We start from the raw sequence: 25064 nt of genomic DNA, 5'->3' as shown, positions 1-25064 counted from the left end.
TATGTAGAGTCTTTGTCCTCAGGCAGAGTACACCTTACCTAAGTGTATTTATTCAACCATTACTGAGCACATGATCTGTGCCAGACACTGAGTGAATAAAATAGACTGAACTTCTGTCCTCATAGAGCTTACATTCTCCAGGGGAAAGAGAGCCAGTACACAAGAATTCAAATAAACAAACAAGATGATTTTAGCATGATGGGTAACATGGAGTGTGGGATGGTAGGGGTTAAACCAGATTCCAGAGGGCTTCTCAGGGGAGGAGACATTTGAACCTCAATGACATGGATCAAAGTGGAGGTAGATTGGTAACTGGGCTGAGTTTTCCCTCAGGTCTCTTGATTCAGAGTTTTGTCTGTGTTGTCTTACTGAACAGTGGACTGTTTCTGGGCAAGAAATCAGCATGTGGCAGGCAGAGAAGATGGTATCACAGAGCAGAGGGGTTGAGGCCAGCAGGGGTGGAAAGGCTATCATTCCAAAGCAACCTTCCATTAGCTCCTCCCTGAGCCCCTGCTTGGCCTGTGTAAAATAAAAAAATACCTTTCTCCTGTCCTTGGGTTTAATTTCCCAAGTGTGTCCCTGAAGGTACCATTAACGGGATACCCAAGGAAGGATGGCATCCTGCAGGGTGAATTCCTCTGCAATGAACATCAACCAGTTGCTGACCAACACGCAACCACCTGCCCAGGGCTCTCGGCCTAGCTCCTGCTCACCATTCCAGCTGGGGTGGGGGCCCCTCATCTCTCCTTTGTCGCTTCTCCTGTGGCTCAGGGCAAAAGGCTCTGGCAGCTTGCTCAACCCCAGCTGCTGAGTATTTAATTAAAATGGAATCACTGCTCACCCAGGAACCAGGGGGTAAAACAATTGGCCTTTTCAAGGTGGGAACTGGCTCAGTGGCATTGGCGGTGTCGGCTACAGCTTTACTCACAGGCCTCTGGTTTCAAACTCCAGACGGGTTGGTGCTTTGGTTCTCCATCAGCAAGATCTATACCCAGATCTATACCCAGCTGGCCCCTCTCAAGCTCCTGGGCCAGTCCGTGCCACCTCTGACCCAACTTAGATGGAGACTCGGAAGGCCTGCATGCAACTGTCCAGGGGCACCTGTGGACCAGTTACCTTGCTCACCAGGAAGCCAATTTTTTTCCTCCCTGCAAAGTTGGGAAGGACCTGGGAAAATGAGCTGGAATGAGAGGGGTGACTATGGAAAAGAAATGGAGGTCAGACAGAAGTCTAGGTGAAGTGTTAGGGACAGGGCAACTGAGAAGTGCCCAGGAGAGAGGCTGGGTCTGCTGTAGTTGTGACTCATCATCCAGTAGTTAAGGACCCATCCTGCAGTCAAGCAAGGCCCCAAGGTTCTAAGTCCTGGACATACTCTGACCCTGTGCAAGCCAGGTGTGCTCTGACAGAAGAGGTCCCAGTGCACATGGGAAGGGCACCCTGGTGAGGAGGGGCAGCCCCTATGTGTGCTTGGAGCCTGTGCAGCCTTGCCTGCATGCCTAGGTGAGATTTTGTGTGCCAAACTTGGCAAAGGAAAAGGAAAGTGGCCATAGTCTCCAGGCAGAAAAGGGGATGGTGTCTGTAGAGGCCACGGCTGGAGGTGAGTTTGAGCAAAGATGCTTCTGACACACGGCACAGAGAAGAGTCTAGTTGGGTTGAACCCTGAACCCAAGGCCAATATAACAGGGACACCCACCTGGCAGGTCTCTGGGGGCATTTCTGAAGCTACTCACAGCATATTAAACATCAGTCCCCCTGAGAAGAGGAATAATGCAGGGAGACAAGCCTGGGCCAGGAGTCAGGAAGCCTGGCTCTGCCTCAGACAGGCTGTTAGACCTTTCCCTCTCTGGGCCTCGGTTTACTCATTTGTAAAATGAAGGTCATAATTTGAATCCCTGGTTGTGCAATAACAATACTCTAGAAGGTCTCTAAGATTCTTTCAATCTAACACTGTCTGCACTTGGTTGTTCCGAGTAAATCTCTTCTTCCATCCCCTGCCTGCCGCACCCCTCCCCCCACACCCCGCCTCATAAGGACAGTAGCTGAGCAAAACCAAGAAGGGAAGGTCCCTTCTGAAGCAAGGAGGGATAGGTCCACTCATGCACATATGGTTTAAGCTCATGCACAACAGCAGGGAAGGCAACAGAGGGGACCCACAACCCCAGAACTTGGGTGGAGGCCAGAGGAGGCTGACTGGAGCTCAGGGTTGATGGGGGATTTAGCACAACTCTAACCCCATTAGGAGCAATCCTGGTTCCCCTCCTGCCTCCCAGGGAGAGAAAGGAGCTTGCTTAGTTTTCTTCATTTCCCCCCACTAAGCCTGCTCCTGGGCACATAAATTCATTAATATGGGATTACAGGGATTACAGGCTGCCCTGCCCAGAAGGTGACCCAGGTCAAACTTGAGGGGCCTTAAGATGTCCTCCCCATCAGGCAGAGGAAGAAAACAAGGCTTGCAGCTCCTGGGGAAGGCAGAGGGAATGCCGAGTTGAAGCCCCTTGGAGTGGCTCTGTCCCCCTCACTCTCACCAAAAGGAGGAAGCATGAATGCATAATTACCTCTTGGTCACAGAAAGGGGGGCTGTCTTGGAATCCCACCTGGCTCCTGTCTTCTTTCATGCCCATCTGTGGGCTTCTCAAATACAGACTTCCCCAGGCTCTGTCAGTGCCACAAGGGTTATAATGACCTCTGACCTGGCTTTCTGCAGTACATGACCCCTGGAGACCTTCTGGGAGGGAATTTTGGGAGGCAATAAATGACGTTGCCCCATGATGTGGAAACAGGGCTCCAGATCCCTTTCATTCCTGCTGGTTCTTTCCAGAAAAATGACTCAGTTCAAAGCCAATGTGTCTTTAATGCCTACATGCTGACACTTGCTGACCCCCCTCTTCTAACAGAGACAGAGATGGAGTGGTGGGGGCATGGGGAAGCAGACTTCAGGCCATGGCAGCTGGGTAGAATTTAACATTACAATTTTTAAATTTCTTTGTATTTATTTTGATGCTTAGCTTCTATGTATGACAAGTGATTACTATTCCATTTAAGTCACATAATAAAGTTTATCTTTAAATAATGTAATCAAGTAAAAAATGATGAATGGATAAAAGTGAGAATAAGTGGGCAACAGTTTTCCAGATATGGTGAAAATTGTGAAGCAGAACACAAATGACTACAGGTAGGAAAGCTAATATGGAGGACAAACTCCAGCCTTTGCAGATGTGGAAACTGAGGCCCAGAGAGAGTAAGCACATATTCAAGGGGAGCTCATGGCAAAGGTGGGATTTGAACCAGGCCACACTTGGTGCTACCCTTCAGAGCCACCCTCCTTCTCCATTTTTTAATATTTTCATACTTCTTCCCTCTGAACTGATGCATGGATGGACAAGTCCTTTTTCTGACTTCTCAGCTCCCTCTCCCACCTTTTCCCTTCCCTGCTGCTTTCTAACCCTGTGAAACTCTATTTCAGACCATCACTGCTCTGGTCCAGGGACAGAAACTTGAATTAGTGAGAAACCCCTGTGAGGTATATTTAGAAAGAACTCAGTCAGACCTAGTAGCCAGCCTCGGGGTGGCCTGGCCCTTGCAAGCTGAGCGTGTCTGCACCAGCAGCTCACTTTCTTTGGGCCTGGCCTCCATTCCTCTGTAAAAATTGATTCCATTGCCACCCCTCTGGGAACCACTGTGAGCCTTAAATGAGCAGATGTCACTAAAGTGCCTAGCACAGAGCCTGGTGTATTTGGCACATGCTCAATAAATGTTAGTTCTCTAATATAGCAGTTTTCAACCCTTTTCATCTTTTGGTACACATCAACTAATTACTGAAATTCTGCAGCATACCCCAAAATATTTTTGCCAATCTGACAAAAATAGGTATAATTTTGATTCACTTACACCAAACAGCTATGGTTGTGTTGGCTGTTATCATTTTTTAATTTGATAATCTAAAGGAAAAGAGGTCAGTGTTCCTGACTAGAGAGACAGGTATTGCATGTTTTAAAAATTCTGTGGCACAGCAGTTGAAAATTGCTGCCTTAATAGAATAGTTTTTCCCCGCCCAAGCACAGCGGTGCTGTGAATATACTTGGTATGCTTACTGACACTCTTGACAGCAGATAAGAAGTCTTAAAACTGCTTTAAAAATAGATAAGAAGTCATTTATAATTTGTACACTCATTGTTGGAATGCAAATGATGCTGCTAAAAGCCCATTCTCCTAAGTGGGCTTGTTAAACCATCAATCTGTTTAGCAAATCCTTTTCTTCTCTCAAGTGCAGGTAAAATCCCATTGCAAGAGTTCAGGATAGCCAAGCTCTTGGGAAGGAGGCATTATTATGTCATAACTATGTTGGCCTGGATAACCCATGTGTTCTCTGGCCCCCAACAAGCTGCCCACCTCATGGGATGTGGGTGGGGAGAATCCATCAGAGTAAAGTGTTCACAGACATTTGCTCTGGCATTAAGGATTAACCCACCTTCTCCCTCTTTAGTAATAGAGCAGAAATCAAAACCCAGGAAATAAGCTTCTCAACTGTAAGACCACAGAGCACAAAGATCTTAGGGGTAAGTGGGAAGACAGTGAGGTCCAGGTGGACATGCAATTTTGAGTTTTCAGCCTTTCTTCTCTTGCGACCTGCATGTTTGGCCAGTGACACATCTTTTCTTGGGTGCCCCACAGGCATCTAAACTTCACACAGAAAAAAACAGACTCATCACCCTTCCTCTTATTGGCCCTGCACACTTCTTGTACCCAATTTCTCACCTAGGTGAGAAGCACCAATGAGTCACCAAGTGGATCAGAAAACTAGCTGGTGGGGCACCCTGGTCTCCCCTCTCCTGTACTCTCCAAGTTGATCCGTGCATAGATTTGACTGCTCTCCTCTTACCCCATAGTCTTAGTCCTGACAAGCACGACCTTCTGCCTTAACTCCTGTTAAGCACCCTGCCCCCTGATCCCCTGCTCTGCTTATTGTCTGCTCCCCTCCAAGGTAGCCTCCATGTGGCAGATGGAGCGACGGCCACAAGACAAACTTTCATCACTTCACTCTTATACCCTACACCTCAGATTCTTCCCTGACCTTCCAAATAAAGCCCAAATTCCCTGACTCATCTGCAGAGAAAGTGCTGATTAGGCACTAACTATGTGCCAGGTCCTGGCCCCAATGTCAGACACAGCCTGCTGGCACAAAGTAGAGTCCGGAATCCACAGCTACACTTCCTTTGGTGCCACCACCACCACCCATCACATTGCTAGGCTCTACAGTAGAAACTGCAGACTGCAGTCCACAGATATATTTAGTTTGGCTTTCCCAGCATTGGCCCCATGTTTTAAAGTTATGAGATTCATACACAAAAAACTAGGTTCTTGGCATCTCTTGAAACCCGACAATACTGGGACAGCTTTCCAGTTTACCACAGTCCTTACCTCTCCATATTGCCTTACACCCAGCCTGCTTCTCTCACTTAGCTCATGTGCCTGGGGCCTGTGGATTTTAGAACCTGCTCCTCCTGTTCCACTCCCAGTTTCTCCAGTGCATCTGACTGTTCTTGCCCTAACCTGTTGCCTCTGCTGGTTCCTCTTCCTGGAATCTCCTTTCTTATCCTGTTGAATGATAAAACACCCCCCTACTACATTGAAGCACCCTTGTTTATTCATACTTCCATCCCTGCATTAGAATGTGAGCCTGCCATATTCTCTTTACAGCACAATACACTGACTTCTCCACCAGACAGGCCCACAGGAAGTCACTGGTTGGTAGGTGGATGGACAGAGGCTAATAGTAATAAAACAATGGTGCTGGCCTAAGCATTTCACATGTGCAAACTCATTTAATACTCAAAAGAACCCCACATGGAATACAATTATTACCTCTATTGTTTGGCTGGAGAAGCTGAGGCTAGAGTTTGGGTGTGGAATGCAAAACTGGCCTGATCACCACCTCTGAGCAGCAGCTGCCTGCTCCTCTGTTAGGCTCAAAGTCTTTTCTCTTTGCCTGGTAAGTAAAAGGGACCACGTTGGGAGAAAACGGAAGAGCGGCTCTAGGATGGAGGCTGGGGTGTCAGAAAGGAAGCAACCGCATTCTGGGAAGCCTCAGCTTCTCAGGAAGTGACAGAAAAGACTTCAGGACTTCAATGTCCAAGGTGGACGATGACCCTGGCACCTGGGTCATCCTGAGCAGCACCAGTACAGGGCTGTTGTTTCCAATGGGAGAGTTCAGGGTTCAAGTCCAGGCTCTGTCACTGTTAAGCCGAATGAGACCCTAGGTGAGAAGCCCCATGTCTCCAAGCCTCAGTTTCCTCACCTATAACATGTGAAAGGAGACAGCGCATGGGTGCTGTTGAATACCCAGGTCTATGATTAACAGAAGGTGGTGACAACTCTCAGCAGTCCCTGGGTGAAACTGAAGTCTGCACCATCCAACTGTAGAAGCTCAGCTGGTGACTGGTGGTGGGGTGGAGACAGAAGCCTGCATTAAGATCCTATGACAGCCTTACAGTGAAATAGGACAGGATGCACTTCAAATCCTTCTGCTACTGTATCAGGCTGCAGGTCCAGGTCCCTCTTTTAGTTAACTCTTATAGGAGAACATGCATGCATGGAGCTGTGCATATGTATGAGTATGAGCACTGGGAGCATGTATCTGTGTGTGTCTGGGCGAGGTGAATGTGTCTATCCTTATGACATTGGTTCAGAACCCTAATACACGCCTACATGTGTGCTTGTGTGTTTGTACATACTGCATAATTATAAGACCCTTCCCCAGACTTCTGGCCAAGATGGAGGCATAGGTAGACACTGTGCATCCTCGCACAACCAAAAGAAGGACAGCAACAAATTTAAAACAAAAAACAACCAGAACAGACAGAAAATTGAACTGTATGGAAGTCTGACAACCAAGGAGTTAAAGAAGAAATACTCATCCAGACTGGTAGGTGGGGTGGAGACAGGCAGCCAGGTGGAGAGGACTTGAGGCAAGGCAGTGGCTGGAGGACTGGGGTGGCAAGGCAGCAGTTTGTGGACTGGGCAGTCCCACATCTGAGTGCAGATTAACTGGGAGGAGCAACTGGGGAGTGAAACAGACCGTGCAACCCAGGGTTACAGTGTGGGGAAATACAGCCTCAAAGCCTCTGACTGAAAACACATGCAAGGGTTGAGGCGGCAGCAGGAGTAACTCCCCTCACAGGACAGTTCATTGGAGACACCCATAGGTTTCTAGAATGTACACAAGCCAACCAACCTGGGAATCAGCACCAGAAGGGCCCACTTTGCTAGTGGGTAGTGGGAGAAGTGACTGAAAGCTGGCAAAGAGCGGAGCAAGCGCCATTATTCCCTCTTGACCCCGTCCCCACATACAGCATCACAACACAGTGACATCGGTTGCCCTTACCCTAAGACTCTGCCCCTTACTAAGTAACAGGTGCGCCAAGACAAAAAAAAAATGCCCTGAGTGAAAGAACATTTCAAAGCTCCAGAAAAAATACAACTAAGCAACGAAGAGATAGCCAGCCTATCAGATGCACAGTTCAAAACACTGGTAATTAGAATTGGCTGAATATGGTTGTAAAATAGAGAAAAAAGTGAAGGCTATGAAAAGTGAAATAAAGGAACATATATAGGGAACCAACAGTGACGGAAGGAAATCAGGACTCAAATCAATGGTTTGGAGAAGAAGGAAGAAAGAAATATTCAACAAGAACAGAATGAAGAAAACAAGAATTCAAAAAAATGAGGAGAGGCTTAGGAACCTCCAGGACATCTTTAAATGTTCCAACACCCAAATCAGAGGGGTGCCAGAAGGAGAAGAAGAAGAGCAAGAAATGGAAAACTTATTTGAACAAATAATGAAGGAGAACTTCCCCAATCTGGCAAAGGAAATAGACTTCTGGGAAGTCCAGGAAGCTCAGAGAGTCCCAAAGAAGTTGGACCCAAGGAGGAACACAACAAGGCATATCATAATTACATTAGCCAAGATTAAAAATAAGGAGAGAATCCTGGAAGCAGCAAAAGAAAAAGAGAGAGTTATCTACAAAGGAGTTCCCATAAGGCTATCAGCTGATTTTTCAAAAGAAACTTCACAGGTGAGAAGGGGCTGGAAAGAAGTAGTCGAAGTCATGAAAGGCAAGGACCTACATCCAAGATTACTCTATCCAGCAACGCTATCATTTAGAATGGAAGGGCAGATAAAGTACTTCCCAGATAAGGTCAAGTTCAAGGAGATCATCATTACACAGATCTTATTATATGAAATGTTAAAGGGACTTATATAAGAAAAAGAAAATAAAAAAACAGGAAAAGTAAAATGAAAACAAACTCATAGCTATTAACAACTGAACCTAAAAAAATACAAAAACTAAAACAAACTAAGCAAACAACTAGAACAGGGACAGAATCACAGAAATGGGGATCACCTGGAGAGTTATCAGTGGAGAGTGTGAGGGGGAGAGTGGGGGAAATGGTACAGAGAATAAGTAGCATAAATGTTAGGTAGGAAATAGACAGGGGGAGGTTAAGAATAGTATAGAAAATGTAGAAGCCAAAGAACATATATATGACCCATGGACAATAACCAAAGGGGGGGGGGAATGTGGGTGGGAGGAGGTGTGCAGGGCAGAGAGTAATAAAGCAGGGGTGAGAGATGGGACAACTGTAAAAGCATAATCAATAAAATATATATATATTTTAAAAAGACCCTTCTCTATATGCCCACCCATGGCCCCTGAGGGCCTGAACAGTATCTGCCTCAGTCACTGCTGCATCCCCAGTGCCTGGCATATAGTAGGAGATACACACACACACACACACACACACCTCTGCTGTTTTCAATCTTGCTTTTAAAAACACCTAATTTGATAGTTCTGGGACAAATATCACACTTTTTAAACACAGAGAACCTTATGAGACCACCCAGAGACTGAGGTGCATCACCGCTATGGTGGTCAGTGGAGGGAGAGGAGAAATGCTACACCCTAGTTGGCTAGGCTTGGGCGGAAAACCAGTTTGCTATGCACTGGCTGTGTGACACTAGCCAGTGCTTTACCTCTCTGGTCCCCTTGAATGAGGATTGAATATGTCTGGACAGGGTAATGCCCAGCACAGAGTCCAAATACAAGAGTTCTCTGTCCTGGTAACTTTGATCTGGGGACCCTGCCACAAAGCTGGGCATCCCCAGACCTCCAGTACTTTCTAACCAATGTTTCTATTTCTCCTAACCCCAAGGTCTTTTCCTCAGCCAAGCAGAATCCCTGGCCTCCCAGGAAAAGAGTCAGTGATGGGTAGTCAATTATCTATCCTCTAGTCACCCCTTCCCTGCCCCTCTGCCATCCTGTCTAGGGTCTCCTGGCACCTAACCAAGACATGAGATTATTCTAAATGCTCAGTTTCAAACTCAGGCTCTGTAGCAACCTACACAGTAGCATTCCCATTTAATATTTGAAAAATCTGCCTGCAGAGGGGAGGTGACACCTCTTTTTCATACTTGCACTCTATTATTCCCAAGCAGGGAAGAGGAGGCTAAGCATGCAGTAGGTGCAAGGTAAGATCTTACTGTCTGACTGATGGCTGATATTACAAGTTCAGTGTCCACATGTGGAGTACTAGGAGTCTGGCTTTGACTAGGAATTTCCAGAGGTTTTCCCATGGTGCTCATTATCTCCCCTCCTTACCCCCTCTACCTGCTTCTCCTTCCTTCATCTTGCTCATCAAGAGGCCCAGTCACTGACTTAGTCTCCTGTCCACTTTGAAATCATTCAGACCCCTCCTTTCCCTTACAGTTGATCCCTCACCAGCCTCTCCACTCAATCTCAGAAAAGAACAGCAGTGACCCCGTTCTTCCCCCCCTGACTTCATTGTCTCAGTCTACTTCATTGGCCCCTATGACTTTGAGGTCATGTTTTTCTTCTCAGGATCTCCCTGTGTTACTCCTCACCCTGTCTACACTAGAGCTGGACTAAGTTTTCTAAGGAGCCTAAGAAAGGCTCCTAAGTCCTAACTGACTCCTTTACTTGGCATTTGAGACCTTTCATGATGTGACCCTGTCGATCTTTTCTGCTCCATCTTTTCTTTCCTTTTTTTTTTTAATTTTTATTTTTTATTTTTTTTTAATTTTTTTTTCCAGAAATCCATTTTTATTTTCTATGAAATCAAGTAAATAGTTCGCAAATCTTTGCCAGTTGTCCTATATAGTTTTTGAACAATTTCCAAGGGACTAGGTAGTTTCTCTCTCCCCAGTAAAATGGAAAACTCCACTGAGGGGTTCTACTTTTGAAATGTTCATTTGTTGAAAGATTTAAAATTTTCTAAAACAATTTACATCTTTAGAAAATCATTTAATAAAATATACTTGATGATTTTTTTCATTTAGGTGTTTAAATATATTCAATAATATTTTTTTTCTTTTTTATTTTTTTTCCATTTTTTTATTTAATTATTTTTCAAGTACAGTTTTCTGTCTATCACTCCCATCCCATCCCACCCCCCATCCTCCCTCCTCCCTCCCATTTCCACCCTTCTCAGTTGTTGTCCATGTATCCTTTATATATGTTCCTCTGCTCGATCTTTTCTGCTAACTTTCTATACTCTCTGCTGAGCCTGTTACCACACACTATTACATTTTTGTATGTCCAAACTCTTTGCAGTCACTCATAGCATCTCTGCTGCCTTTTGAAGAACTCCTACTCATCCTTCAAGACCCAACCCAAATGACCCCTCCTCTGTAAAATCTTGTCTAGTACCCTGAAGCCCAGTTAGCCTCTTTCTGACTTGGGGAGACCCTCTCCTTTCATGTATCACATGATGCTACAGTAATCTGAGCAACCATCCTCCTGGCAAGACTAGGTATTTTTCTCGGAAGAGGCCTCATTCTAGTGCTCCTTGAACCCCTGGTGCCCAGCAGGGAGCCTGGCATGTATATCAGTAAACAACTGGCAAAGAATGAGGGAAGGAGCTCAGGTCCTTCAGGGAAGTCTATAACTGTCTTGCTTTGGGTGTGAGCCAATAGGAACCTTCCCCAGAATTCTGGGCTACTTCAAGTGTAGATAGAGCCAAGTGCTGCTGCTACTTCATAGAATCACCAGGAACAGCTCTTGAGTTATTTCCTCCTTTAACCTCAGCAGCAACAGCTTTACTAGCTCTGTTTTTCCTGAAGTCCCAGATCCCATGGTTCCTTCCCAGTCTCCAGTGTTCACAGCATCTGCAGCCCCTCACTTACCCTTCCAAGTGTGTCCTGTGCCAGCTCCACCAGAGGAATGGGCCTCTCCTGTACCCTGGGCTCTTCTGCAGGGCAGGCAGCTGTCCGGAGCTCTGGCTGCCAGCATCAGAGGCAGACAGAGCCTCTGCTGCAGAGCCCGCAGCCACCCCCACCCAGGACTGCGGCTCTGGCAGCTGCAAGGAGCCTCCCGGCATTGATCAGTCCTGCTACTACAAGCCTCCTTGGCATGCCTGGCTGAAGCTGGGAGCTTTGCGAGTGTGCGTAAAAAGAAGTAAAAATTAAAGAAAAACCTATAACAAAAGGTCATTGGTGGGAGTGGACAGTAAACCATTTGCCAACCCCAAAATGCCACTGGACAGGGTAGAGGAAGGCCATTTGACTATCTATGCAAGGGGAGGGGCTGTAGAGGGACTTCCAGGTAACTGAAGGTAAACCCTGTGAGAGCTAACTCCTTTGTCTACAGGATTTTGGTTTTGTTTTAATGGGAATGAATAGAAAATTCACAACATAATGTGCAGCAGAACTCACTTGTAATTTCAGCATCTTTTGATGTCTCGAGGATGATGAAGTGACTATCACTGGGACACTGCAGTGCCTTTGCTCTCTGTTCATGGGTGAGTGGGATATTTGGGCAGACACTGAATGACCCTGTAGTGCTAGGTCACTCCTCAACCAGCTGAGCTCTCTTCCTCTCAAATCTACCACACTGGGCTGCTTCTGATGTCATCTCACTTTCCCAATGGCTCATCAGTTCTGGAAAAAACTGTGACTCAGTCTACTCTCTCTGACCATTTCTGGTTCCTTTCTTTGTTCCCACCCCCCTTCTTTTCTTCTTGTGTCTTTCTCATCTATCTGTCTGTCTATCTATCTATCTACTTATCTATCTACCTACTTAACCTACCTATGCATCCATCCTTAGACAAAGATTCCACTATTCTAGGCTGTGGCCCAAACCTTCCTTCTTGTCCCAACCAATCAGTTCTGTCCTCTGGAGTCCTAAAGCTTCTCATTTCTTCGCTTATTTTTTGAGTAGCCTCACTTAGGGGCATTTCCAGGACCTTTGGGGCTGTTCCAGGATTTGACCAAGGGATTCTCAAAGTGGGGTCTCACATGAACTGCACTTGAGGAGAGCAGGCCCCTGAGGGTTGCAAAGATGATGGAAGAGAAGGAGAAAGGAGCAGCCAAGCTGGTTGAGAGACAGCTCAGGATCAATGACAGAACCAGCCTCAGAGCCCCAGCCCAAGTGTATGCACACTGGGCAGCCTCAGGCAGACTCCAGACACAGGCCTGGGGTCCCATGGACACCTCTTTCCATCCTGCTCCTTGTGCTTATTGACTGGGTCATTCTGGGTAAGCTATATGGCCTCTCTGAGTCTCAGTCTGCCTGCATGTGAAATGGTATGGGTGATGCCCACCCCTTTCAGAAGTGGTGCAAGTCTCAAGTGAAGTAGCACCCACAAAGCTCTGGGCACAGCACTCCCACACAGCACCTGCTCAAGAGATATGCTTTCCTTCCTCCTAACTGCTCTACCCAGAGGCCCATGGAAGATACTGAGAACTAGGTAGGGAAGTTCCAGAAGCTGTGAATGAAATATGACCTCAGCCAGGAAGTGGCCAGGCACCGGCTTTTTAAGAACTGGCCCTGAGGCTGCCTGGTGGGGATGGATGGGAGCAGGAAGTGGGTAGGCATCCTCAGACTCACTGGTCATCTGCTTCTAGATCCCAGACATTCTCAAACCCTTGCCCCCAGCCCACATTTTGAGCCTCTTTCATAATCATGGGTGTGTGACTATGGCAGGATGTCAATACCATTTGGCCCTTATCACTAAGTGCTTTTCTCCTAGAGGCTTCTCATCACACAACCAACCCATTATTAAACCACCACCATGCTGCCTGCAGGAGGGGAATGAAATAGTAGGGTCATGGACTTCCGGGTAAAGTGACTGGCTTGACAGGTTCCAAAATGAGAATATTCTAGGCCTTGTTGCTCTCTAGGTCCCTGATATGCCCAGGATTCTTAATTATCTCCTTGACAACAAAGGTGAGCCTCCACCCTCCCAAATCCATATATTACCCTGGGTCTCATCCTTTTCCTTATCTCTTCTCCCTCCCTCCCCTTCCTTACTTTTTTCCTTCATTCCTTCCTTCGCTCCTTCCTCCCTCCCTCCCTCCTTCCTTCTCTGCTCCTATCCTCTTTAATGGTATATAAAAAGATTTAGGGAGTAAATATTAACACCAACTAGAGGGGCCCTTGGCCCCTAACCTCTAGGAGCCTGTCCACTCCTCTGTGAAATGGGAGGTGTGGGGGAGGACTCTTCCAGCCTGGACTTGCCACGTGTCTGTTTTAAGCCTGGAAGAGCTACACATGCACTTGGAGGGACCAGCAGAAGAGCTCCCTCAGTGATCATAAAAGGTCACAGAAGCATATCCCACCTCACTGGCCTCCCACTCAGGCCTTCTCAACAGGTGGCATGCAGCCAGGATGTACTGATTTCACATGGGTGGGGAACCAGGCCCTAAGGGCTCACAAGTGTACCTCTACTGAGACATTTCAGAATCAAACAGTCACCAAATCCCACCTTAGCAGGACAGCACTCTCTTGATTTTATCCATTTGTCTGTTAGAACTGGTGGCTTCCACCCACTTCTGACTCCTGGTTTCTGCTAGGCATTTCTGCTAAGTGCTTTCTTTTCAATGTTCTTTTAAGTCATGACTGTGCACCCTGGCAGGGGTTTGCAAGGCCCACTGCTCCTATTTTACAGACAAGAAATGATGAGGGCTGTGAGCAAAGGCATGCCCCTTCCCTGGCTGCGTGTACGGTGGTGGGGGTGGTGGTTGAGGGGGACAGGCAGTGGTTTGTGGGATCCATGCCTGCCTCTCTGGCCCACAGCCCTCCCCCAGGAAAGTATCCTCATACATCAGCCTCATCCAGTCCCCACTCCACTCCCCCCTCCCTTGATTTGTGCCCTCACCCAGGGAGGGTAGTGTTACCTTGCCCTTGACAGATGGAGGCAGACTGAGGGGTTAGGAGCCTCTTGAAGGCCATACTACATGTGACCCAGGCAGAACTGTGATCTAGAGGGAGACTAGGTCCCTCTCCTGAATGATTCAGATGGGATTTAGGACCAATCCCCTCCTGTTCCAAACGAGTCTGCCCTGGGCACCCTGAACTCACATAGGTTTTCTGTCTCTGAGTTCTCATTTCAGTCTGCCCCCTCTTCCTACTTAACCTTTGCTTGTATAATAAAACCCCTTTTCAATCTGTATTAAATTCTATTTCTGGCAAATCCTGAAAGTGTGACCTTAGATAAATAACTCTAACATCAGTTTCCTCACCTGTAAAGTGGGGACAGTGCCAGTACTGAGAGCATTAAATAAGAGAATGCACTTCAAAAGCCCAGCATGTTCCCAGACACATAGAAGGCAGGTATTCAACAAAAACACCTCTAATTGTTGTTAGGCCTGCCCCCATCACTCCCAATCAGAACTGATTTCTCCTAGCTCTACATTTCTGTCACCCCACATCCATTTTTCACACTGTTACATAGCTCAGTGACTCTCATCTCCCTCTCCCATCTCTCTGAGCTCCCAGAAGACACCCCCACCCCTGGTCCAGAACTGGGCACACAGAGCATGCTGGCCCATTCCCTCTGGCTGTCTTAACCGCTTCCCAGGCTCCGCAGCCCTTAGGGGGTCTCTGCTCCATCTCTGCTTCCTCACTTCCTTCCCATCTTTGTTCCATCCAGTCAGCTTCCATTACATTCTCTCCCCTCCCATTCCCTCCCTTGAAGCCATTCAGCCCCATCTTGCCAAGTCCAATGGCCATTTCTTGGTCCTCCTCTTCCTTGGTATGCAGCAGCATTTAGCACAGATGCTTACCCCTCCTGTGGTGGGTGACCCAGGTTTTCCTGGGTTCTCCTCCTGCCTCTCAGGCCACTCCTCCATTTTCAGCTCCTCCTCCCCCCAACCACTAACTATTGGACACTTGGCAGCACAGCCCTGGGCTTTTTTTCTCCCTAACTACATTTACTTCCAGAGTTATCTCATCCAGTCTCATCCAGGCTTAAAATATGGTCTATATACTTCTCTCTCCCTAAGCTCCAGACTCATAAATCTAGCTGCTTACTCCACATTCTACTTGGATGTCTTAAAGTCAACATGGCCAAAACATCACCCTCATTTTTCCTACCAAACCTACTACTTACTACCACCCACTCCTGGCCTCTAGTCTTCTGCTAGAGTTAATAAATGGCACTAGAACCCACTCTATTGTATAATAAAGAATTTGACTAACTTTTGTCTGGTTCTGGGAAGGAGCCTCTATATCCTTGAATTTCTCAAGTGATAGAGGTGTTTGTTTTTTGTGAGCCTCTGAGACCACATATGAGTTTATGCTAACCAGCTAAAGCAAGATGGGGGCTGACCCCCAGAAGGACCAACTAAGGGGTTAGACGACATGGTTTTGAGCCAGTCCCACCTCCAGGAAGGGGAGGGTAGAGAAAATGGAGATTGAGTTCAATCATTCATGCCTACAAAATGAAATAGCAGTATCTCAGTAGCTCAGCAGAGCTTGGCTGGTGAATTATTGATGTGCCAGGAGGGCAGACAGGTCCCTAGTGGGACCCTAACAGACCTCACCCTGTGCCTCTCTTCAGTTGGCTGGTATTAACCTGTATCCTGTATTATAAAACTATAATTGTAGTATAGTGCTTTCCTGAGTTCTGTGAGTCATTCTAACAAGTTATCAAACCAGAGTGGGTGTGGGAACTCACAGATTTGTAGCTGGCCCAGCAGAAATGAGTTAGCTTGGGAGCCCCACTTGCACCTGGCACCTGAAGTGGAAGCAATCTTTTGGGGAACCATGTTCTTTAACTGGTGGGAGTCTGTGCTAACTTTGGGTAGTTAGTACTGGATTTGGATTTCAGCACCCCAGTTGGTGTCAGAATACACCTCAGTCATCACCCATGATTTCTCTCCTTCCCTCTCCCCTCACGTGCACTGTAAGAGTGGGTCCAGCCCTGGCAAGGTGGCTCAGTTGGCTGGAGCATCATCCCTTAACACCAAAATTTTTGAGGGTTCAATTCCCGGTGAGGGCACATACCTAGGTTACAGGTTCAGTTCCCTGTTGGGGCACGTCTGGGAAGCAACTAATTGATGTTTCTCTCTCTCTCTTCCTCTCTTTCTAAAATCAATAAACATAGTCTCAGGTTAGGTTTAAAAAAAAAAGAGTGCGTCCAATCAGCTCACCCTTCACATGCACTCAGCATACAGGGATCCCTTTCCCCTTCTCCATGGAAGCTGTCCTGCTCCACCCCATCCTCTCTCACCTGAGTTACAGCAGCAACCTCCTTCCTGGTCTCCATGCTTCCACCCATGTGCCCAGGGGGCTTCTGTTAAGGCAAGTGAGCCCGAGTCACTCTCCTGCTTGGATCCTCACATGCCCCCATTCCGTCTGGAAGGAAGGCAAAGTCCTCACTATCTGTCCGACACCTCACCTCCTTCCCAGACCTCACTTCCTACCACTTGCTCCCTGCTCTGGCCCTTGCCACCAGGTCCTCCATATTTCCCAGACAGCCCAAGCTTCCACCTGTCTTAGGGCTATGTTTTTCCCTTTGTCTGGAATGTCCTAGGTTCTCATTCCTTTCATTCTAGTCCTAAAGGTCATCTCTTCAGAAAAGTCTCCTCTGCCCACCTTATGTAAAATAGCCCCATCCCAACCCCTCCCCTCCTATCTCAACTCTCACTGGCTTTATTCTCCCCATAAGCCTTTACGGTACATCATATATGACTTTAACTGCTTATCGTCCATCTCCCTTAGTAGAATCACAGCTTCCTGAGGGCAGGGACCATAGCTATTTGTTTTGTTTCTGTATTCCCAGTACTTGGCTCAATAAATATCTGTCAAATGAATAAATATGTGCCACCAAGAAAACTGGCTAGGCGCAGGGAAAAGTTTCATAAAAATGATGTGGTGTCTCACAGAACCTCTTGTTTTTCCACTGGTTGTTATAGAATTATTTACTTTGATGTGGAAGAAATCACAATAGGACAATACAATTTCAACAGTTTGAGAAAGAAAAAACATGCTTTGTTAGCAGGTAACAAACAGATGCTTTGAAAGCAAAATGTGGCAGACCATTTACTTTTGTTACTGAGAGATTAAAGACAAAAAACACAATTGAGAAAAATGAGCTGAATGTAGAATCTCCTAACTTGGGTTTTAGTGTTGTTTCTTCCATTTATGAGTTTTGTGACTGGACAAGTGGAACCCTCTCTGTGAGCCTCAGTTTTGTTACCTGCAGAATGGGACAATGCTACTACCCCCTGGCTTGTGTCCCAGATTCACTGCCAGGGTCTTCTGAGAGGCAGATGGAGCAGACCCACCAGATGTTGTTTAGTTTACTCTTGTGTGAACCACCAGAGCAGAAAGTCCCAGGACATTTGAGCAAAAAATAAAGAGTCAATACCAAGTAGATCTCTAGGAATTATGATCAATTGTCAGTCTCCCAGGAAAGGTGTTTAGAGGAGATTTTGCTGAATCAGAGGAAAATGCTGAAATGTAGCTGCCATGCATTGTGGGGCCAGGTTTTCACAATCATCCATCCCCTCCACAATTCCAAGATCCTGGCGCCCAGCCTGGGCCCTTGACATTGGGCTTCATGCCAGTGGCTTCTCCACTTCTCTGGACCTTGAGACGGGCTGAAAGGTCCTGTCATCCCTGTCTGCTGACCCGGTGGGGTTGCTGTGAGTCAGAGGCCCTCTGGGAGACTGGCAGTAGGACTACTGGGACTCAGTATGGATTGAGTTTGGCAAAGGCACCTCCAAATATCTCTGAAAATGTCCTCCTTTATGCCCTCCCCTAAATCTAAAACTAGGAGTCATTCCCGACTCTCTCCCTTTCTGCCCATATCTCGACTATTATTCTTTTCTGTCCACTTTTTACCACCCACAAACACTGAGTCAAGGCTTCCACCGCTTCTCACTTGAACAACTGCATCAGCCTTCCAATTGGCTCCTTTCTTTCTTTTTTTAAGATTTTATTTATTTATCTTTAGAGGGGAAGGGAAGGAGAGAGGGAGAGAAATATCAATGTATGGTTGCCTCCTGTGCATCCCCTGCTGGGAACTGGCCTGCAACCCAGGCATGTGCCCTGACTGGGAATTGAACCGCGATCATGTGGTTCGCAGGCCCACACTCAGTCCACTGAGCTACACCAGCCAGGGCCAGTTGGCCCCTTTCTTGATCACAGCCATCTATTCACTCCATAGCAGCAGCCAGGGAAGCCAGGGAAAAACAGAGATCTATTTCCATCACTCCCCGACTATAACCCTCCAGTAGCTTCCAGATGTTCTTAGGCTAAAATCTAAACCCGTCTGACAACAATGGCCTTATGATGTTGTCCTTCTTCCTTCACCTCTGGCCTTTTATCTCACCAGCACCTCCTTGCTCTCTGTGTTTTAGTGAGGCTAAATTTCTGTGTTTCCAATGCTTCTCTCTAACCACAGGGCCTTTGTACAGGCTTTGCCCTTTGCAGGAATGCCTTTTCCCCTTATTTAGGCTTCCCTTTTCTTCACCTTCATTTTGGCCTATCATCTAACACCTGTGACCTGCTCAAGTAGATACATTCTTACATGTCTTCCAATTTTCACCTTAAATAAGCACTTCCTTAAGGAAGTTCTCTTTGATTCCACCACTCCTACCCCCGACCCCCCGAGTCCCCTCCCTCGTTAGGCTCTCATACCCAATTGGCTTCATAGCATTCATCATGTTATAATTATTATTTTATCTGTTTCCCCCATTAGGCTCTAAGCTCCACAAAGGTAGGAACCAAGTCTTCCTTGCTTACTTCTCTCTTATCACTGCCATATTCCTAATAGGAGCTTGATAACTTGTAAAATTTTATAGCTTTGTCTTGGAATTATATTTGAATCTCTTATGCTCCACCTACCTCTGCAGCCCACATCCAATCACTGGTTTCCCTGACATCATCAATCTTGCCCTGCAGACACTGAGCACCCACTTCTCAGCCCAGCAACAGACAGGAGGATGTGCAGACAGAGCTCCATGGTATGCCAGTGCTCTAACTGGGGGCAAGCCCAACAGAAGGAGTGACTGACTCCCTGGAAGGGCAAGAAAAGCTTCAGGCAAGACGGTCTCCATGAATGGGGCCTTAAAATGTTCTCAGGAGTTTGCCAGGTTGGTGGTGAAGCAGAGGAGAAGGCACAGGCAAAGGCCCAGAAAAATGAAATAGCACTAATGACATCTTCCCAAGCCTTCCTCTGGAGTTCCAATTCCAGAACTTATATCTAGACCCTCATCACAGCACTTCTGCAAAGCCGCCTAACTAGATTTTTCTGCTGTATTCTCTCTAAGCTCTGTCCTCATTCTGTTCCACCTTTGCTCAAGAATCTGCTGTGGCTTCCTATTACCTTTCACCTTAAATCTAAGGTGCATGCTTGCCCCTGGATGCCTATATTGACCTCTCTCTATCTCTCCCACCCTTGCTGACTTTTTTGTTATTATCCACTGACATAATCAACATTGCTTTCACGAGCTCAAGGATCACAAACTTCCATACCTGCCTGGCTCATCCTATTCCTTCTTTTTATCATTGCTTTAATAAATCCAAGTCCTTTTTTAGTTGATGCTACAAAAAATTATTTTTGAAATTTGGGTTGTCATGTCCAGAAACCCATTTGAATGGTTTAATTGTTTATAGCTAACTAACTGCTTCTTAGCATAGAAGTGCATGAGAGTTTCTTAGTAAAATTAATTTTCATGGGCTGAACTCTTTTGCTCTGACCTTGAGCAGCCAATTCGTGATGGATGGGCTCAGATAGGAGGGGTTGACTTTGCTTCTGGGTCCTTCTGGAGAAGGGAGGTGCACTGCTTACATTAGGTGTCTGCATTTTACCTCCCTGGGGACCCCTTAAAGGTGGGATCAATGTCTTCATTATCTACATTCCCCTGCTCCCATTCCAGCTTCAAGCTCAGCGCTCTGCAAAATAAATGGCCACAGCCATCAGGAATAAGCTGCCCCTGTTATGGGCCGAGTTGTGACCCCAAAATTTATATGCTGAAACCCTAACCCAGCATATCAGAATGTGATTGTATTTGGAGATGGGTCTTTAAAGAGATGATTAAAGTAAAATGAGGTCATCAGGGTAGGTCTACTCCAACATGACTGATGTCCATATAAGAAGGAAAGATCAGGGCACAGACAACACAGGCAGAGGAAAGAGCATGTGAGGTTACAGGGAGAAGGTGGCCGTCTAAAAGCCAAGAAGGGCCTCAGAAGAAACCAAACTTGCTAACACCTTGATTCAGGACTTCTGGCCTCCAGAATTGTAACAAAATAAATTTCCCTTGCCTAAGCCATCCAGTTTGTGGTATTTTGTTATGGCAACCCTAGCAAACTAATAACAGCCCCCAAAGCCAATTCTTTCAGAATCACAGTTCCAGTGACAGAAGACTACAACATCGACATTGGCTTTGGGGAAAAAAGTTTAGAGAAAAAGAACACTTTAGAATGAAAAGTGATGCTATATGTAGCTGACTGGCAAAATGTACACACACACACACACACACACACACACACATACATATTGGAGGGGGTGGAGAATTTTTTTTCTTAACTAGAATTACTCTTTGTGATACTATAAACAATGAACATTCCACTGTAGGACATTTAGAAAATGCAGAAAAGCACAAAGAAGAAAATAAGTTACCTGTTACGTTCTTACACTTAGATATGTATTTCGACAATTTTCTCCTCTGCTCCTCTCATTCTCTCTCCTCTTTCTTTCTACTTTGCTTACTTATGCTGCATTATACTTATCTTTTAAAATGCATTTAGGATTAATTTTGGCAATCTGCCTTTTCCTTTAGTACTGGAATATGAAAATTTCCACATAAATTATTAAAACTTAATCTCAACCATCACATTCAGTGGCTGCCCAGAATCTCCCACTATCTGCATGTGCTGTGATGGACTCTTCCCACCCCCTGCTAGTGGACATTCACGCTGTTTCCTACTTTTAACTAGTAGAAACAATGCTGCGATAAACATCCCTGGTAGATAAATCTTAGTACCTGGCTTAGTACCCAAGGCTATTTCCTCGGGGCAAATTCACTAAAAGTAGAATTGCTGGTTACTCATATTTTGAAATAAAAAATTTAAAACATTCTTAAAATGTCCTACACTTTTGGGGCTGTAACAACTTACTGATCACTCATATTAAAAGATCCCCAGAGTCTATGTAGTAATTTTAGACAACTTTAAAAAAAGGACAAAGAAAGAACAAAGAAAACCTAGATTATCTGGCTATAGTCAAGGCCACAAAGAAACATCCATCCATGGCTATGACAAAGTTGCCCTTCAGGTTAGAGCCTGGTTACTTAGAAAGGGAAGGGAAGGAGGTGGTGTGGCTGTAATTACAACATTGTGTGGGGAGGGTATACATTTTACAGATTGGGAAACTGAGGCACAAAGAGGTATAGACACTTGCCCAAGGCTATATGCAATTTGGGAATGAAGCAGTCAGGACTGAAATTCAGTTTTGCCTGGTTCCAACAACCAAGGGTTTAACCATTACACGACACTGCCTTGGGGCAGGGTCTGTGGAGACAGGATGACTCCAGGACAGCTCCCAGATCCAGCCCTGTTATCCTGTTCTGCCTTCTGATCTCACTGGCAACATGAGGTACTGGGTGTGCAGGGATGGGAGGAGGCAGGGCTGGTGCATGCCCAGGGGTGCATGAGCCAGCAAGGCTCACCTGACCCCACTAGATAATGGTCTACATGCCCATGGACCATTTGTTCATCTGGATCACAAATTCTCACTGACACAAAGACTGTACTAGAACCCACAGTGGTGTGACAGCCTAGAGAAGAATGTAGTATCGTGTCAGAGCAAACATATACAGATAAAAGGAGGAAGGATAAAAGCCTGTGGCAACAAAGAGGCAAAACCGTGAATCAACTGTTATCTGTATTTCCCAACCTTTTATTTTAAAAATATTTTATTTATTTATTTTTAGAGAGAGGGAAATGGAAGGAGAAAGAGTGGGAGAGAAACATCTATGTGTGGTTGCCTCTCATGTGTCCCCTACTGGGGACCTGGCTTGCAACCCAGGCATGTGCCCTGACTGGGAATCAAACTGGCGACCCTTTGTTTCACAGGCTGTGCTCAATCCACTGAAATACACCAGCTAGGGCTGTATTTCCCAACCTTTTAAAAAAGTAATTTTGCTTTCACAGGCATGTGGTGGGGAGAAAAAGTCTTTGAAGTTATATGGACCTGGGTTCCAATTCTGCCCACCAGCTCTGTGACCTTTGGCAAGTCACTTCACTTCTCTGAGCCTTGGTGTCCTCACCTGCAGAATGGGGATAAGCATTCTGTCTTGTTCTCAGGATGAACTGAAGTAAGAGATTCCCATCACACCTTTAGCTCCGTGCCTGGCAGGGGGCGGGGACTCAGCAAACACTAGTCCCCACATAAATGAACACATTGCTGAGTCCTAGAAATGCAGACAGAAGTAGACAGGGTTCTGCTCTGGGAGAAGTGGAGTGTGGAGAGGGAGAAGCAATTATATCTGAGGTGGTAAGTACTTCAACAAAGGGAACAAACCAAGTCCACATTATTTTCAGAAAATAATTTGGCTCTCTAGCTCGTATCACAGCAAAATCAGAGAAGGAGGACACATTCACTTTTGATAGATCTTTAATCTTTCCCTAGTATCACCTTTTATTTCTCCATCAAAACTTACCTGTCCCATGTCCCAGTTTCCTAACCCTGCTATCTGCTGGGCTTAATCTGGTCAGATAATTTCTACAATGGACATGAGTGTCCTATGGGTTGCTAGATCACTCCAGATAGCATTTGGAAGAAAAAAAGTAACACACGCTTATTACACAAAACTTGGAAAACACAACACCCAAATTGCCCATACTCTCATAACTTAGAAATAACTACTAACTTACAGATGACATTTAGATGGAAGTTTTCAAAGCTTTCCCGTCCTCTCCCGAGGAGTGACACAGATGATGGCAATTGGGGTGCTATGACAGGCCTGCAGGGAGGGAGTGCTGAGTGGGGAAGGCTCTATCCTATCAAATATTGGAGCAACTGCTCATTCCACCTAGGAATGGAGCCAGCTCCACACACTCACACCATGAAGGGCAATTTCTCAGGGGTTGCTAGGGAAGTAGTAGCCCAGGGCCATTGGCAGAACTCCCAGGCAGTCCCCCAGGCAAGGGGGCTGTGTCTCAAAATGTTCATTTGTAAATGGATGGACCAGCAGCCATTAAGCTCCCCTGACAGTCCTCTGCAGGCTCCCAGGCTGGGGCCCAGCCCTCTGCATAGTTCTCCTCCGTCACAAATCCTACCCCCGCCAAAACCTCTCACGATGGTGTTAAATAGCTACTAAAGTATTGACTGATATGAAGTCCATGCAACCCACACAGGAATATTTGCTCTTTATCTCAAAAGGACATTTACTAATGCAAGTGCACCTCTGTTTTGGTAGAATATCACACCAAGGTAAAGATGACAACACACAGGCTCTGTGGGGCACTGGGAAGGGGGAAAGCCAAACTGCAGCTTCAGATCTGCCTTGGGCTTCCCTCTTCCTCCCCTGCTACTCCAGGATCCCAGGTTTTTGGGAGTGGCTGCTGAGAGGCTCCTTGTTGGGAAGGGCATTAGGGAGGCTGAGGTGGTTGGGGAAGCAGAGGTGGGAAGCCTGGGGGTTTGTACAGACAGGCGGTTTGCAAACCACTCAGGGCTCTGGGGCCACTAACGGCGCTGAAGTATGTACACAGCTGTGGCTGGGGATGCTAAATCCCCCAGGTGAACCAAGGGTTTTGCTCAAACACTCACCTATGTCCTGGGCTGCTCTCAGTCTGGTTCCAGGTGTGGGAAGCCTACGAGCAAAGGAGATTAGAGAGACCCATCAGAGGGGCTTGTATCTTCTAGGTCACAAACTGGTGACCAGAGATCCAGATGTCAAATTCAATATTTGTTGAAAATTTAATATTTGAACTTATCCTAGTGTTTAGAAACTGAGGGATTTCATGCAAAAGTCTCACTTTCTGACTCCTTTGGGGAGAGCTGTACCTCTGGGCCACATGCCATCAGGATACTGATGGGCAAGAGCCACATGGGCTACCCCTCTAGGCACACAAATGCTCCCCTATCCCAACGTGTCTACCCCTCACCCCAGGAGTGCAAGTGTGTAGCCCCTGCTCTGGTGGCTGCCTTGGATCTGGAAGCTGGGCATGTTCCCCTTTCAGGCCTGCATGGGCTCCCACCCCACCCCTCCCTTCCCTCTTCCTGCTCCAGACATATAAGCAGAGAAGTCAGGAGGGAGAACAACACTAGGACCACCCCTTGGAGAAATCAAGGGAAAGAAGACTGAGTCAGACTCCAGACAAAGTTTGGATGGGGAGCCCTGCTACCCACTCTCCAGGATCCCTTTCCAATATTCCTGATCTGCTGTTGGGGGGCTGAGTCAGACAGGGTCCTGAGGGTTTAATAAAGGTCATCTTGACAAAGGTATGGGCAAGAGGGGGCCAAAAGTGAAGGTTCCTTTGCTACCACCCCTAGTCTGGAAGGGGGTGGTAGGAGGAAATGATGTCCAGACTTAGGCACAGAGAGGGCTGCACGGAAAAGACCCTTGACAATTGTCACCTATAGTCAAGGCATACAGCCAGCTCAAGGTGACTCTGAGGGAGAGAGGGAGAGCTGAGAGACTAAATATCCAAATATCTCTCCCCACTCACTCTATATCCTGCCAGAGCTCCACACTGGTCAAAGTCAGCAAGAAGCCAGAGGGAGAGAGAGGGCATTGATACATACAGGTCACC

General features: G+C 46.6%; 1 protein-coding gene across 2 annotated transcripts in view; it reads right to left on the bottom strand.

Annotated features, from left to right (window-relative positions):
* Window positions 1-25064, bottom strand: part of ATP2B2 (ATPase plasma membrane Ca2+ transporting 2) — a 467640-nt gene that overhangs the window by 290681 nt on the left and 151895 nt on the right. For both annotated transcript variants that reach the window (XM_037055587.1, XM_037055588.1), the window contains exon 2: window positions 24079-24122. The gene's annotated coding sequence lies outside the window, so the exon portion shown is untranslated. The remainder of the gene's footprint in view (window positions 1-24078; window positions 24123-25064) is intronic.

Source organism: Sturnira hondurensis, unplaced genomic scaffold (assembly GCF_014824575.4).
Source record: "Sturnira hondurensis isolate 20B ecotype Veracruz unplaced genomic scaffold, ASM1482457v3 Scaffold0008723, whole genome shotgun sequence".
NCBI classification, from domain to species: Eukaryota; Metazoa; Chordata; class Mammalia; order Chiroptera; family Phyllostomidae; genus Sturnira; species Sturnira hondurensis.
The sequence above is the reverse complement of the archived record's forward strand: the minus strand, read 5'-3'. Positions and strand labels throughout refer to the sequence as shown.